We start from the raw sequence: 15,251 nt of genomic DNA, 5'->3' as shown, positions 1-15,251 counted from the left end.
GTATACACAAAGTGATGGTATTGCAAAGAGACATGTGATATCAATGAATGTTTATACTCTGAGAAAAACGTAGCTTTTCTCTGCTAATGGAATTATGTTTCCAGTCAAGTTTGATTGTTTTATGTTCTTTAGTCATTTAATTAACAGAGGGGTAGAAAACTTACAGGTAACACCAAGGTTAATGGTTTAGCAGTCAGGGGGTTTTCCAAGTAAAGCAATAAAACAAAGGAAAAAGTGGTTTTGTTGATTGCTACCTGACAGTTGGACTTGGTATCAGGAGGGAAATAGAGATTAGTGGAGACAAACACAAATGACCCATCTAAAAGGGGGCTATTCAGGTCCTCAGTTTCAGCTAAAGTTACCCATATGACTGCTGACTCAGTGTTGCTATGTCTTTTGGGTTTTCATAAGAAATCTTAAATCCAGACTTTTATAAGCAGTTTTCCTTCCAGCCCCACAATTCCTTTTTGGCAGCTATTAAAACATACAAACAAACAGGTGAAAATACTGTGTAGGTCAGACAACACACATTTGAAGGCTGATTTTGGCCCAAAAGCTGTGGTTTTCAACTTTTAAACTGGAGCTGCATCAAACTTACAAGTGTTTGTCCCTAAGAAGCCAACATTCCTCATTTAATAGAAAAGAAATCTGATGCCCAAGTCATAAGTTTGCCTGAAGTACACAGTAGGCTATCAGAGCCTTATTTCCTAGTTGTTAGGCTAGTCCTTAAGCTACTGTGTTGGGCTTTCACTAGTAAAGTTTTTGTTTTTTTCCAAATGATGTGCACATAAGGGTATATACAACCTATGGTATCAAAGTTCACTCATTAATTCAGGTAAAATAACAGGCATATTATTAGAGACAATGCCAAACACTTCAAAATTTAAATGTAGGGGTTTGAATATTTTTAAAACTACTATGCCACATGCCATGTCCATGTGTTTCCATGTGTTAAATTCTGAGATATGTTTGGAGGTCAATAAGTGGCTTCTTTCTAAGCCAGATTATAGTGAATTTTTTATTTTTGCTCATATTTTTCTTTCACCAGCCATTGCATGCCTCCCAAGTTGCTTCAGTTGTATTAGACTCCGTGTGACCTTATGGACTGTAGCCCACCAGGCACCTCTGTCCATGGGATTCTCCAAGCAAAAATACTGGAGTGAGTTGCCATGCCCTCCTCCAGGGGATCTTCCCAACCCAGGGATCAAACCCGCCTCTCTTAGGTCTTCTGCATTTGGCAGGCAGGTTCTTGACCACTAGTGCCACCTGGGAAGCCCCCATCCCGCCCCAGCCATTGGGAGGTAGCCAATTTTTTTTTTTTTTTTGCTTTTGCAGATTACAATGAGACAGATAACATTGAATCTGGCTGTGGCCCTGCTTTGTAGCTGCTCTGAAACCAAACCATGAGAAGAAAGAAAACATAATTTATTTAACTCACAACACATTAACAGTATCAATAACTTGAAAAAAAATCCCAGCATTCTTAAAGCACCACTAAAACAAGTCTGTTGATCAATTTAGGGACATTACTCCTTAGTTTTCATTTCCTTTCATCTATTATCTATTTCATAGAATCTATGTATAGCTAAGTGAATACTGTAGGACATTGGTGACCAAATAGTTCCCCACAATTTAAAAGAAATGCACAATTTAAAAAAGTGTATGCAATTCTGTACCTATGTGTATATTTACTCCACAGTTATATATATATATCACCTAGCACAGGTCAGAGGACAGGGATGCAGTGTTAAGGAAGGTAGAGGAAGGTAAATATTCTCTCTTCTATCATGGATTTTATAATCTGGTGGTTGATACAAACATTAGACAATTATTTAAATAGTTGTTTAATTATAGAAAATGCTAGTTAGGAAAGATGGAGCAAGGGTGTAAAAGAGTTTAACCATGTTCTCATGAAGGTGTGGGTTGAAAGTTTGGGTAATGAGAGGCTTCACTGAGAAAGGGGCATTTAAGTTAAAACTGGAAGAGAGGAATGCTAGCCAGACAGAGGCCATGGCACAGCACCCTGAAGAGCAGTAAACCAGAGAAGTGTTCTGAACACTTGTCCCCTATGCAGCCCTATTTAGTGTCTACTCAGGTCAATCAATGGTATCCCATTCCATTATTATTCTGGGAAATGACAGAGCAAATGACAAGAACTTTGGTCACACAGGCTGGATCTAGTTTTACTAACCGTGGAAACAACGAAAATTGTACGAACTCTCTGAATCCTAGCTTTCTTATTTGTCAAAAGTCATAAAACATAATTCCTTCTCCAGGTTGTTGTAGGATTAAATTAAGTAAAAATATATTTGGTGGCTCAAATTGTACAATCAACAGTGATGAGTGTCGCATATTTTCTTTCTCCCTAAAAATACATAATCCTGAAAAGGAAGATATATGTTAAAAGATTGCTGATAGAGTTAGTGAAGCAGAGTTAGAAATGTTCAATAGAAGAGGATTTTGTACTTTAAGGTAGTTTACTATAACCTTTTCCTTTCTTATTTTTATCTTTAAGAAGCAAATGATTCTGCTTCTAGAAAAATAAAAGCTGTCATTTATTCAGTGCAAGATATGCTGGGTAACTTAAGATGTTTCATTTAGTTTTTACAAACCTAGACATTAGGTATAGTCTCATTTCCACTTTACAGATTCAGAAACTGATGGTGTTAAGCAATTTGTTCAAGGTTAAATTCTTATCAAGTAGCAGACTGAGACTTAAATTTAGTTTGCCTATATTAAAAAAAAAAATCAAAAGCCATGTTAAAACTCTGAGCTCTATCTTCGGAGTAAATATGTGTGCAATTGTGTGGATATTACTTGAGAAAGCTAATTGAGTATTACACTTGAATTTTACATTTGAAATATAAAAAATGTTTATGCTATAAACATCAGACAGTACAGTTCAAAAAATATTTTCTCAACTCAGTAGTAGTGTTTCCTCAAGAAAAGGATGATATGGTTGAGTTTCAACTTTTTTGTTTGTTTGTTTTTTTCAGAGGAAATGGATTTAAAAGGTGGAATAACTTTGAGAAACACTGGCATGGAGGCTTTCCTCCAAACCACAGTAGAAATTGAGTCAACAATATTTTTTATTTATTTTTGTACTGTTCTTGTTTTCTGAATTAGCAAATTCTTTGAAATATAGTAGTATCTGCAACTAAATATACTGAAGTGAAACTGACATTGATGAAAGAAATGATAAAAGACTTACTTTGATGAAAGAAAAACGTACTTTCCTAAATCTACATGGAAATATATATCAATAAATATAATAAAATTTAAAATATTTACTTTAAGAGTTTTTTGCTGATTATCTCTCAAAAGGAAATGATAAAGTATAAAAAGAGTTATATATGGAAATGTACAATGATTAATTTCATAGTCATTTATAAAATTGAGTGATTGGAATCAACATACATATACAATAAAAAAATATTGGTTAAAATATAATTAATCCATTGAAATGAATATAAATTAGTTATTTACATTGAGACTGTTAAATATACCCCTTGAAGTAGGGTATTTTTTCCTGGAGAAAACAGATATAAAAATACATGTTTTAAGATTTTAATTGTGTAAAAATAGAAATATAGTAAACAGTCAATAAAATGACAATAGTTGTACTTATGGGCTAATATATAGTCATTTAAATAACTTTTTAACTTTTTATAATGTGGACAAATTACTTTTGAAAATTTAAAACTATTTTTCTCTGCTAAGCAAGAGACATGCATTTTATCCATGGGTTGGGAAGATTCCCTGGATAATGAAATGGCAACCCACTCCAATATTCTTGCCTGGAAAATCCCATGGACAGAGGAGCTTGGTGGGTTACCGTCCATGGGGTCACAAAGAGTTTGACAGGACTTAGTAAATAAACAAGAATAACCAAATAAAGAGCACCCAGTGAGTCTGGGATACAGAGCAAAATCTCCAAAATTGCCTATCATTTGGTTACTGCTTAATTAAGTCACCCCTTCTCCTTTTACATGTTTCAAAACAATGATTATCGCATTTGCATACATTTGTTTATTGTCCATTTCATTTGTCAACCTGCTGACTAAATTAGAGCTGAGACTGTAAATTCAATATTTAGCACAGTGCCCTCTATTTAGTAAGATTTCAATGAATTTTGTTTCATAAATGAACAAGTTACCATATCTTAATAGTATATGATTTCTAGAATACAAGAGTTTGGAGATAAAAATTAACTCTCCTATGAGTAGAGGAAAGTTAAATCGACAGAATACTTTGCCCTCCCCCCCAAAAAAAAAACTGAATTCAGTCCATGATCATCAGTAGCTACAAACACAAGAAAAGGCAAGGGAGAAAAAAAAAAAAAAAACAGAGAGAGACCTTATTAGCCTCCTGTTGGAAGTGTACAACACCTTCAATGAAATATTCTTGCCTAACACTGAACCTGAAACAGATCAAGTCTCAAAATTCAATTACCAAAAATATAAAGAATGAAAAGAGATTAAACATCATGGGCATTCAAGCACCAAATATCAGAACATAAGAACTCTACAGGAGAAATGACCAGTTTAACAAATAAGTTGCAAGACGAAGAAAAGGGAGGGGAAATTGAAGATGAAAAAAGACCTAAGTGGCAAGTCAATCAAATGCAGACTGAGGAGTTTGGATCCTAATTCAATCAAACAACTAGATAAACAAAATAAAAAAGGGAAAGTTGAACTTTTTTTTTAGGATGTTAGAGAATTAATGTTAATTTTAACTACGATAATTGAATTATAATCTCTTTGTTCCATTTTTGTCTTTTTGAGATGTATTTATGGATGATATGACCTCTGAGTTGGTTGGTGAAAGAAGGAGGAAGGGTATAGCTGAGATAAGACTAATTATGAATTCAGTCTTTTGAATTCTGTTGAATCTGGGTAATGAATATATGGGGATTTATTATACCAGTTTTTACCTTTATATGTGTTTGAAATATTCTAGCAAGAAGTTTAAAAAAATAAAATTTCAAATAATTGAAAACAACCCATCCCCCCAAATTCTAGCAACTGGGTTATTAAGGAGTCACTGATTGATCCATCCAATCTGCTCTGCAATAAACTACTGACAAAACACTTTGCTTGCTTTGTCTATGACATGTCAATACATTTCCATCTAATGGTTATTATATCTTTCAATGATTTAGTTCATCTAGGAAGACAGCAGAATATATACATGAATGCACGTAAATAAATAGATAACTGTTAAAGAATCACTGATCTTAACATCACAAATTTCTTTTTTTTTGAAAAAAAAAAAAAAAACAACAACTAATTCTTTGATTTTCTTGGTATTCAATTATTTATTGTTCATTTGCCTCTCTTAGACACTCAAAGTTTATTCAAAGGATTTCCTAAATGGTTTATGTAGGAAAACCATGTCTGGAGAATATTATAGCACTAATTAGGTGAGTCAAATGAAACACCTATATTAGCATAAAATGCAGTTAACCATGTTTACTATATGGCTAATTGTGTTTTCTTGACACATATGAAGAAATCATTATTTAGTAAATTTGTGTTTCAGTTTTACCATAATTTACAGAAGAGTCACTATACAAATGGTGTCAACCTTTGCAGTGTAGTTTTATGCATCCGCTTGGCTGGGCTTCCCTGATACTTCACGTGGTAAGGAATTTCCCTGCAATGCAGGAGACCAGGTTTGATCCTAGGGTTGGGAGATCCCCCAGAGAAGGGAATGGCTCCCCACTCCAGTATTCTTGCCTGGAAAATTCCATGGATAGAGGAGCCTGGTGGGCTATAGTCCATGGAGTTCTTACAGAGTCAAGCATTACTGAGTGAATAACACCTTAGGCTGGGTCACAGTGTCCAGATATGTGGTCCAACATTATGTTTCTGTGAGAATGTTTTTGGTTTTTTTTTGGTTTTTTTTTGAATTAATTAATTAATTTATTTTTTTTTATTTTTATTTTTTTCCAGTGGGTTTTGTCATACATTGATATGAATCAGCCATGGATTTACATGTATTCCCAATCCCGATCCCCCCTCCCACCTCCCTCTCCACCCGATTCCTCTGGGTCTTCCCAGTGCGCCAGGCTGGAGCACTTGTCTCATGCATCCCACCTGGGCTGGTGATCTGTTTCACCATAGATAATATACATGCTGTTCTTTCGAAACATCCCACCCTCACCTTCTCCCACAGAGTTCAAAAGTCTGTTCTGTACTTCTGTGTCTCTTTCTGTTTTGCATATAGGGTTATCGTTACCATCTTTCTAAATTCCATATATATGTGTTAGTATGCTGTAATGTTCTTTATCTTTCTGGCTTACTTCACTCTGTATAATGGGCTCCAGCTTCATCCATCTCATTAGGACTGGTTCAAATGAATTCTTTTTAATGGCTGAGTAATATTCCATGGTGTATATGTACCACAGCTTCCTTATCCATTCATCTGCTGATGGGCATCTAGGTTGCTTCCATGTCCTGGCTATTATAAACAGTGCTGCGATGAACATTGGGGTGCACGTGTCTCTTTCAGATCTGGTTTCCTCAGTGTATATGCCCAGAAGTGGGATTGCTGGGTCATATGGCAGTCATCAAGACAGTATGGTACTGGCACAAAGACAGAAATATAGATCAATGGAACAGAATAGAAAGCCCAGAGATAAATCCACGAACTTATGGACACCTTATCTTTGACAAAGGAGGCAAGGATATACAATGGAAAAAAGACAACCTCTTTAACAAGTGGTGCTGGGAAAACTGGTCAACCACTTGTAAAAGAATGAAACTAGAACACTTTCTAACACCATACACAAAAATAAACTCAAAATGGATTAAAGATCTAAATGTAAGACCAGAAACTATAAAACTCCTAGAGGAGAACATAGGCAAAACACTGTCCGACATAAATCACAGCAAGATCCTCTATGACCCACCTCCCAGAATATTGGAAATAAAAGCAAAACTAAACAAATGGGACCTAATGAAACTTAAAAGCTTTTGCACTACAAAGGAAACTATAAGTAAGGTGAAAAGACAGCCCTCAGATTGGGAGAAAATAATAGCAAATGAAGCAACAGACAAAGGATTAATCTCAAAAATATACAAGCAACTCCTGCGGCTCAATTCCAGAAAAATAAATGACCCAATCAAAAAATGGGCCAAAGAACTAAACAGACATTTCTCCAAAGAAGACATACAGATGGCTAACAAACACATGAAAAGATGCTCAACATCACTCATTATCAGAGAAATGCAAATCAAAACCACAATGAGGTACCATTACACGCCAGTCAGGATGGCTGCTATCCAAAAGTCTACAAGCAATAAATGCTGGAGAGGGTGTGGAGAAAAGGGAACCCTCTTACACTGTTGGTGGGAATGCAAACTAGTACAGCCGCTATGGAAAACAGTGTGGAGATTTCTTAAAAAACTGGAAATAGAACTGCCATGTGAGAATGTTTTTGGATGAGGTTTACATTAAGTTGATGGACTTTGAGTAAAGCCAATCACACTCCATAAAGTGAGTGGGCCTCATTCAATCAGTTGAAGACATGAATAGAACAAAAGAATGACCTCCTCCAAGTAAGAGGGAATTCTAAAGTAGATAGTCTTTGGACTTAAAACATCAGCTCTTTCCTGGAAGTTCAGCCAGCCAGCCAGCCTGCAGATTTTGGACTTGTTAGCCTCTACATTCACATTAGCTAATTTCTTAAAATCAATCTCTTTATTTATATATTTAGAAATATATATGCATAAATATATATATATATATATATATATATATATATATTATATTATATGCTGGGAAAGATTGAAGGCAGGAGGAGAAGGGGACAACAGAGGATGAGATGGTTGGATGGCATCGCCGACTCAATGGAGATGAGTTTGGGTAAACTTCGGGAGTTGGTGATGGACAGGGAAGCCTGGTGTGCTGCAGTCCATGGGGTTGCAAACAGTCAGACACGACTGAGCAACTGAACTGAACTGATCCAAACCTATTGGTCCCATTTCTCTGGAGATTCTTGATTAACATCAAGAATCTTCATCCTCAGACAAAATGTTAAGACAGTGAAAGTTATAGTTCAAGATTAAACATAAAACCTTTTCACAATAGGAATCAGTAAGATAATAATGGTAGACTGTATCAGCTACAAATTAGGGAGTTCCTACCTTACCTTTAAATAATCTTACTTCTCCAATTTGTCTGAAATATTATAGTGCCCTATAATTATTATTTAGTGTACATATATTCTTGTTGAGTTGATTTTTGTCAGTTATTCTTTTTAAAGCATATCACATCTTGTCTCTCTATGAATTGTTCAAAATACTTAAATTTTTATTTTCTCTTAAGATATGTAATACTAAAGACTAAAGCAGGAAAGGCACAATAATAGCTCACAATTGTATAATTTTAATGGATTGCATTTTTGGAGTCAATCTAAGCATTTAAAGAGTAGAATATGTATAAATGCCTGATATACCAAGGCTATCTTAGATCAGACTGCTATAGACTGAGTGATTTAAAGAACAAACATCTCTTTCTCACAGTTCTACAGGCTGGGAAGTCCAAGATCCAGGGGCTGATAGATTGGGTGTCTATGAGGAACTTGTTCCTCATTTGCAGATGACCTTCTTTTTGTAATGTGTTCATATTACCCCTCATGCGGGAGGAAACGAAGAGGGAAGGTCGAGAAATAGAGAGTTTTATAAGATCATTAATCTCACCAAAGAGTCCACCTTTAAATAGCATCATATTAGAGTGTGCATGTGCATGCTCAGTCGTGTCCTACTCTTTGTGACCACATGGACGGTAATCCACCAAACTCCTCTGTCCATGGGATTTTCCAGGCAAGAATACTGGAGTGGGTTGCCATTCCTTCTTCTAGGGGATCTTCCTGACCCAGGAACGGAACCCACATCTCTTGCATCTCCTACATTGGCAAATCGATTATTTATCTGTATGCCATCTGGGAAGCCCATCACTTTGAAGATGAGGGCTTCAACCTATGAATTTGGGGAGAACAAAATTCAGTCCATAGGAAAGTCAAATAAAAAATATAAGCAATAAAAATAGGTCAGTAACCTAAATTTCAAATATATATATTAATTATAATAAACTTGTACCTCTTAAAACACTAATGTTTATCAAGGTGGTTTATATAGGTAACAATTCAAAACACACACATGCACGTGCACACACACACACACACACACACACACACACACACACACACACACACACAAGAGTCTTTACCCAACCATGCTGGCTCCCCAATCTCAGACTTCCAGCCTCCAGAAATGTGAGAGAGAAGTTTCTGATATTTATAAGCCTCTGAGTCTGTTTATAACAGCCCAAATGGACATATTATTAGCACTTTTTTTCTCTTATGAGAAAAAGTTCTACTCTATCTAACATATTGTTACCTGGGCTCCTGACACTACCCATTCCCTTAGGATCTCTTAGCTTAAGTTCTTTTTCCCCAAAAGTGAGTTGCCTTCATAAGTGGAATTCTGGAGTGGTTAACACAGTAATTAGATTTCACCTCATTACTCAAATAGTGATAATACTACTTATCTCATAGGATTTTTGTGAGTATTTTTTGATGAGGTGATGGTTACAAGGAAATTAGTACCGTGATTGTGATAGAGTGGGTCCTCATTACATGTTGATTTTATTTTTTCTGTTAATGTTATTACTATAAAATAAATGTGACTAAATAGAATGGGAGGTTTTATGGTGAAAATTGGAGAGGAAAGAAAAAGTGAGAGCTGAGAGAATGCAAAACTGTGTATTATGCAATATCTGGTTTTAACTACTTAAGTAAAGGGAGGTTGTGTGCAACTCAGCTCCTTGTCTTTGAAACAGAAATATCATTCATTATTCTTAGTACAATTGAGAGAATAATGTTTTTAATATGACTAAAATTATAAAAAAGGGGTGGATGCTATGTATGACAGAAATAAATATATTATTTTCCAAGTGTTCATTACAGAATTTGGGGAAATTTTCAGATATACAGATAAAAGCCTCAACTGGCCCATCAATAAAATAATTGTATTAAGTGTAATATATTCAAATCATTTTATTCAAATAACAAATAAACAGAAGCTACTTCTCTCCTTTCCACATTCCTTCTCATCCTCCTTCCTCTCTTCATTGCTTTCTGTTCTATCTCTGCCACACTTTTGCTAGGAAACGTGCGAGTCCTACATACCAATCAATGATAGGCATCAGGGATAGGATACACACGTGACTAGCTCTGTCTCTATCCTCAAAGTGCTTGCGATCTAGAGGTGAATATATGCAAGTGAAAATGATCAATCCAAGGATGAGGATTACTGTAGAACTATGGCTACAATGCTGAAATAGCACAGGCAAAGCACCTTGAATTAGAAGTTGCAAACACATTACTTCAAATTGATGACATTGAGCTCTCATGGTGGAGAAATTATCAAGGTTGAGTAGAATAAGAAGTGAGAAGGGTTTTCCAAGTAGAAGGGACTATCTGATAAATGGCCCATGTTGATTGAAAATTTCCACAATGTTAGAGTTGTGCTAAGTTTTATTTAGGGCAAAATGAGAACTATGGCCTGGGAAATAGCCTCTCAGATAACTTCCAAGTAACTGCTCTGAAGAGGTGGGGGGGTGTCAGTATAAATGTGGTTTTGTTGAAGGGAGATACATGTATAGGCACACATTTTGACAGAAGGTTACTGCTAGTAATGAGAACGTCGCTGCCAGTTAGAGGAACAGATGCCTCTGTTCAGATTTTAGTGCTGTTCTAGATATGAGAAGATGTAAGAAATTAGGCTTATAACATCTTCTCCTGAAAATATCTAAGTATCTGAAACCTAATCTGCTAGCTTTTCCCAGAGCACAGGATACCTCATTCCTGATCTCTATCCTAAAATAACAGAGGGTGGGTTGAAGGTCAGCAACTGCAGCTGCTAGTGACTTACTCTTAGTAGAGTCAGATCGCAAGTAACCATTTTTACTTGGTGCCCTAAGTCAGGAGAATGCCTTTTGCAACAAGGAAGGTACAAAAAAGGTGTAGTGTTATAGGCTGATTTAATGACTGTGAGTGAAAGGAAAGATTTAACACTAGAAAATTGAGAAAGGGCCAACTCTTGAAAGAACTCACATATTGCACAATTGAGTTTAGAATTTATCTTGCAAGTAATGAGAATTAAAGGAAATATTTAAGAAGAAGTATGTCATACCTTGATTTGTACTCCTGAAAGATTATTTTAGTTGTATAATAGAGAAAGTATTAGAAGAAAACAAAACTAGAAGCCAGAAAGAATTATTAGCTGCTAATGCAGTAATCAAGATAAGAAATGATGAAAGATTACATCTAAACAGGGGAAATTTAAATGGTGAAAATTGAAAATGAAGATGAGGCCTCCCTCTGGTTTCTAAGCTGGGTATCATTTTCACTTGGAGTTTACAACACTACTCACAAGTATCAGAGAAGAAAAAAGCAGGAGACAAACATGCATGAAGGGGAAAATAATGAAGTATTTTGGACAATTTGAATTTAAGAACTTATTATGGTGGCCTAGGGTACAGGTAAACACATGATTATGAAATGGACTTAGAGTCTTTGGTCCCACCCAACCCGAGCTATTTGTGGATTTCCCTCTTCTTGTGATCAATCACAAATGCTTACTGAGTGACTGTTACATATGAGGTACTTTGCTGTGAGTCATTTCCAACGGAAGTGAAGGTAGTGACCTGATATTAGTGTCATGATCTAAACATTAGAGGACTGAAGTATACTGATCATGCTCCCACAGAAGACAACATAAATATGTACATAATAAAACCAGGGAACTCTGATCAATATTCTGTAATATCCTAAATAGGAAAAGAATTTGAACAAAGAATGGAAAAAAATACTGACAAGTTAAATATTGATTGCAAGCAGTAAGATTTATTTACTTGATTTTCAAATGTATTATGAAATATATTTTTTCATTTCTAACACTATGTACATGTTTCCCAGGTCTATATAACCTGATGGCTTATAATATGATACAACAAAATACTAATTAGTTGAGGCTGGTATTTATTTAATTTTTATCATTGTTTTATGAATGCATCTGAGAAAATGTGCTTTATTATATTCTTCAGTGCAAAGTTCTGTATATACATCAGCTAACTTATGTTTATTAATTGCATTGCTTAAATACTTTTTATTAAATTTGATTAATTTAATAATAACCAAAATTTGTTTTAAAATGTGCCCATTTTACTGATATACTTGGAAAACTAGCCTGTTTCTGTCTTTTTTCCCCCATGATATATTTGGAGTCATTGTACAATAACTTTGCTTTTCATTAGACATTATTATTATTGTTGTCTTAAAGTCTAATGTATCTGATATTGACAGAGCTATATCATCTTTCTTTTGTTTAGTATTGTCCTGATACCACTTTTCCATAATCTAGTGTTTTAATATTTCTGAGTGCTATATTCATGTGTCTCTTGTAAAGATCATATAAGATTTTAAAAAAATTATTCTGACTAGTTTGGTATGAGTATGTTCAGTCTATTTATATTTTATTGTGATTACTAATAGATTTGGGTTTGTTTCTACCATCCAATTTGGTTTATTAAATTAGTTTCACATTTTCAGTGCGTTTATTTTTCTCTTTTCATAGCTTTGTTAATTCTGTGTTTCCGTGATGCTTTGGAATTTATGCATTTAATTTTTTTCAATTCTTTAATTGGCTTCTCTTTGTACTTTGATAAACATACTTAAATTTATACATTTAAATTAATAAAAATCTCTAAGTGTTCTTGGGAATTCTGACCACTCTTTGTCTCAAATACCATTGTTTATGGGAGCTTCCTATGTGGCTGCTGCTGCTGCTGCTAAGTCACTGCAGTCGTGTCCAACTCTGTGCAACCCCATAGATGGCAGCCCACCAGGCTCCCCTGTCCCTGGGATTCTCCAGGCAAGAATACTGGAGTGGGTTGCCATTTCTTTCTCCAATGCATGAAAGTGAAAAGTGAAGACGCTCAGTCATGTCCAACTCTTAGCGACCCCATGGACTGCAGCCTATCAGGCTCCTCTGTCCATGGGATTTTCCAGGCAAGAGTACTGGAGTGGGTTGCTGAACCTGTGTGCAAATGCAAGAAATTCAAGAGATCTGGTTTCCATCCCTGGGTTGGGAGTATCCCTTGTAGGAGATCATGGCAACCCATTCCTGTATTCTTGCTTGGAGAATCCCATGGACAGAGGGCCTGCTGGGCTACAGTCCATACAGTCACACAGAGTTGGACATGGTTGAAGTGACTGATCATGCACACACCATTATTTCTGGCATTTTAATTTTAATATATTAAAAAAAATCTTCAAATTAGGCATTCCTACAGCTTACTTATCTTACAGGCTAGTAAAAGTGAAGTCACTCAGTTGTGTCTGACTCTTTGCGACCCCGTGGACTGTAGCCCACCAGGATCCTACATTCATGGGATTCTCCAGCCAAGAATACTGGAGTGGATTGCCATTTCCTTCTCCAGGGGATCTTCTTGACTCAGGGATCGAAATCAGGTCTCCCACATTGCGGGCAGACGCTTTAACCTCTGAGCCACCAGGGAAGTCCACATGCTAGTAAAGTAATGCTCAAAATTCTCCAAGCCAGGGATCAACAGTACATGAACCGAGAACTTCCAGATGTTCAAGCTGGACTTAGAAAAGGAAGAGGAACCAAAGATCAAATTGCCAACATCTTTTGGATCATCAAAAAAGCAAGAGCATTCCAGAAAAACATATACTTTTGCTTTATTGACTATGCCAAAGACTTTGACTATGTGGATCACAACAAACTGAAAAACTCTTAAAGAGATGGGAATACCAGGCTACCTGACCTGCCTCCTGCAAAATCTGTAGGCAGGTCAAGAAGCAACAGTTAGAACTGGACATGGAACAACAGACTGGTTCCAAATCAGGAAAGGAGTATGTCAAGGAGAACATATATTGTCAGCTTGCTTATTTAACTTATATGCAGAGTACACCATGAGAAATGCTGGACTGGATGGAGCACAAGCTGGAATCAAGATTTCCAAGAAAAATATCAATAACTTCAGATATACAGGTGACACCACCCTCATGGCAGAAAGTGAAGAGGAACTAGAGAGCCTCTTGATGACAGTGAAAGAGGAGAGTGAAAAAGTTGGCTTAAAGCTCAACATTCAGAAAACTAAGATCATGGCATTTGGCCCCATCACTACATGGCAAATAGATGGGGAAACAATGGAAACAGTGATAGACTTTATTTTGAGGGGCTCCAAAATCACTGTGGATGATGACTGCAGCCATGAAATTAAAAGACGAGAGGCTATGACCAACCTAGACAGCATATTAAAAAGCAGAGACACTACTTTGCCAACAAAGGTTTGACTGGTCAAAGCCATGTTTTATCCAGTAATCCTGTATGGATGTGAGAGTTGGAATATAAAGAGGCTGAGTGCTGAAGAATTGATGCTTTTGAACTATGGTATTGGAGAAGACTCTTGAGAGTCCCTTGGACTGCAAGGAGATCCAACCAGTCCATCCTAAAGGAAATCAGTCCTGAATATTCATTGAAAGGACTGATGTTGAAGCTGAAACTCCAGTACTTTTGCCACCTGATGCAAAGAACTGACTCATTGGAAAAGACCCTGATGCTGGGAAAGATTGAAGGCGGGAGGAGAAGGAGACGACAGAGGATGAGATGGTTGGATGACATCGCTGACTCAATGAACTTGAGTTTGAGTAAAGTCCTGGAATCTGTGGTGGACAGAGAAGCCTGGCGTGCTGCAGTCCATGGGGTTGCAAAGAGTTGCACATGACTGAGCAACTGGATGCAACTGAAATCATATACATCAGAAAGGAGTAGATTCCAAAAGGACAAACTGAAATATACAAATACAAGTAAAAGAGTTGATAGAAGTTTGATAAAGGTAAATTAAAATTTATTCTGTAAACAGTCAATCAATCAGTCAGTTTAGTCACTAAATCGTGTCTGACTCTGCGACCCCAGGGACTGCAGCATGCCAGGCCTCTCTGTCCTTCATCAACTCCTGGAGTTTATTCAAACCCATGTCCATCAAGTTGGTGATGCCATCCAACCATCTCATCCTCTGTCATCCCCTTCTCCTCCCTCCTTCAATCTTTCCCAGCATCAGGGTCTTTTGAAATGAGTCAGTTCTTTGCATCAGGTGGCCAAAGTATTGGAGTTTCAGCTTCAGCATCAGTCCTTCCAAAGAATATTCAGGACTGA

Source organism: Cervus canadensis, chromosome 2 (genome assembly GCF_019320065.1).
Source record: "Cervus canadensis isolate Bull #8, Minnesota chromosome 2, ASM1932006v1, whole genome shotgun sequence".
Lineage (NCBI taxonomy): Eukaryota > Metazoa > Chordata > Mammalia > Artiodactyla > Cervidae > Cervus > Cervus canadensis.
Note: the sequence above shows the minus strand (reverse complement) of the source record.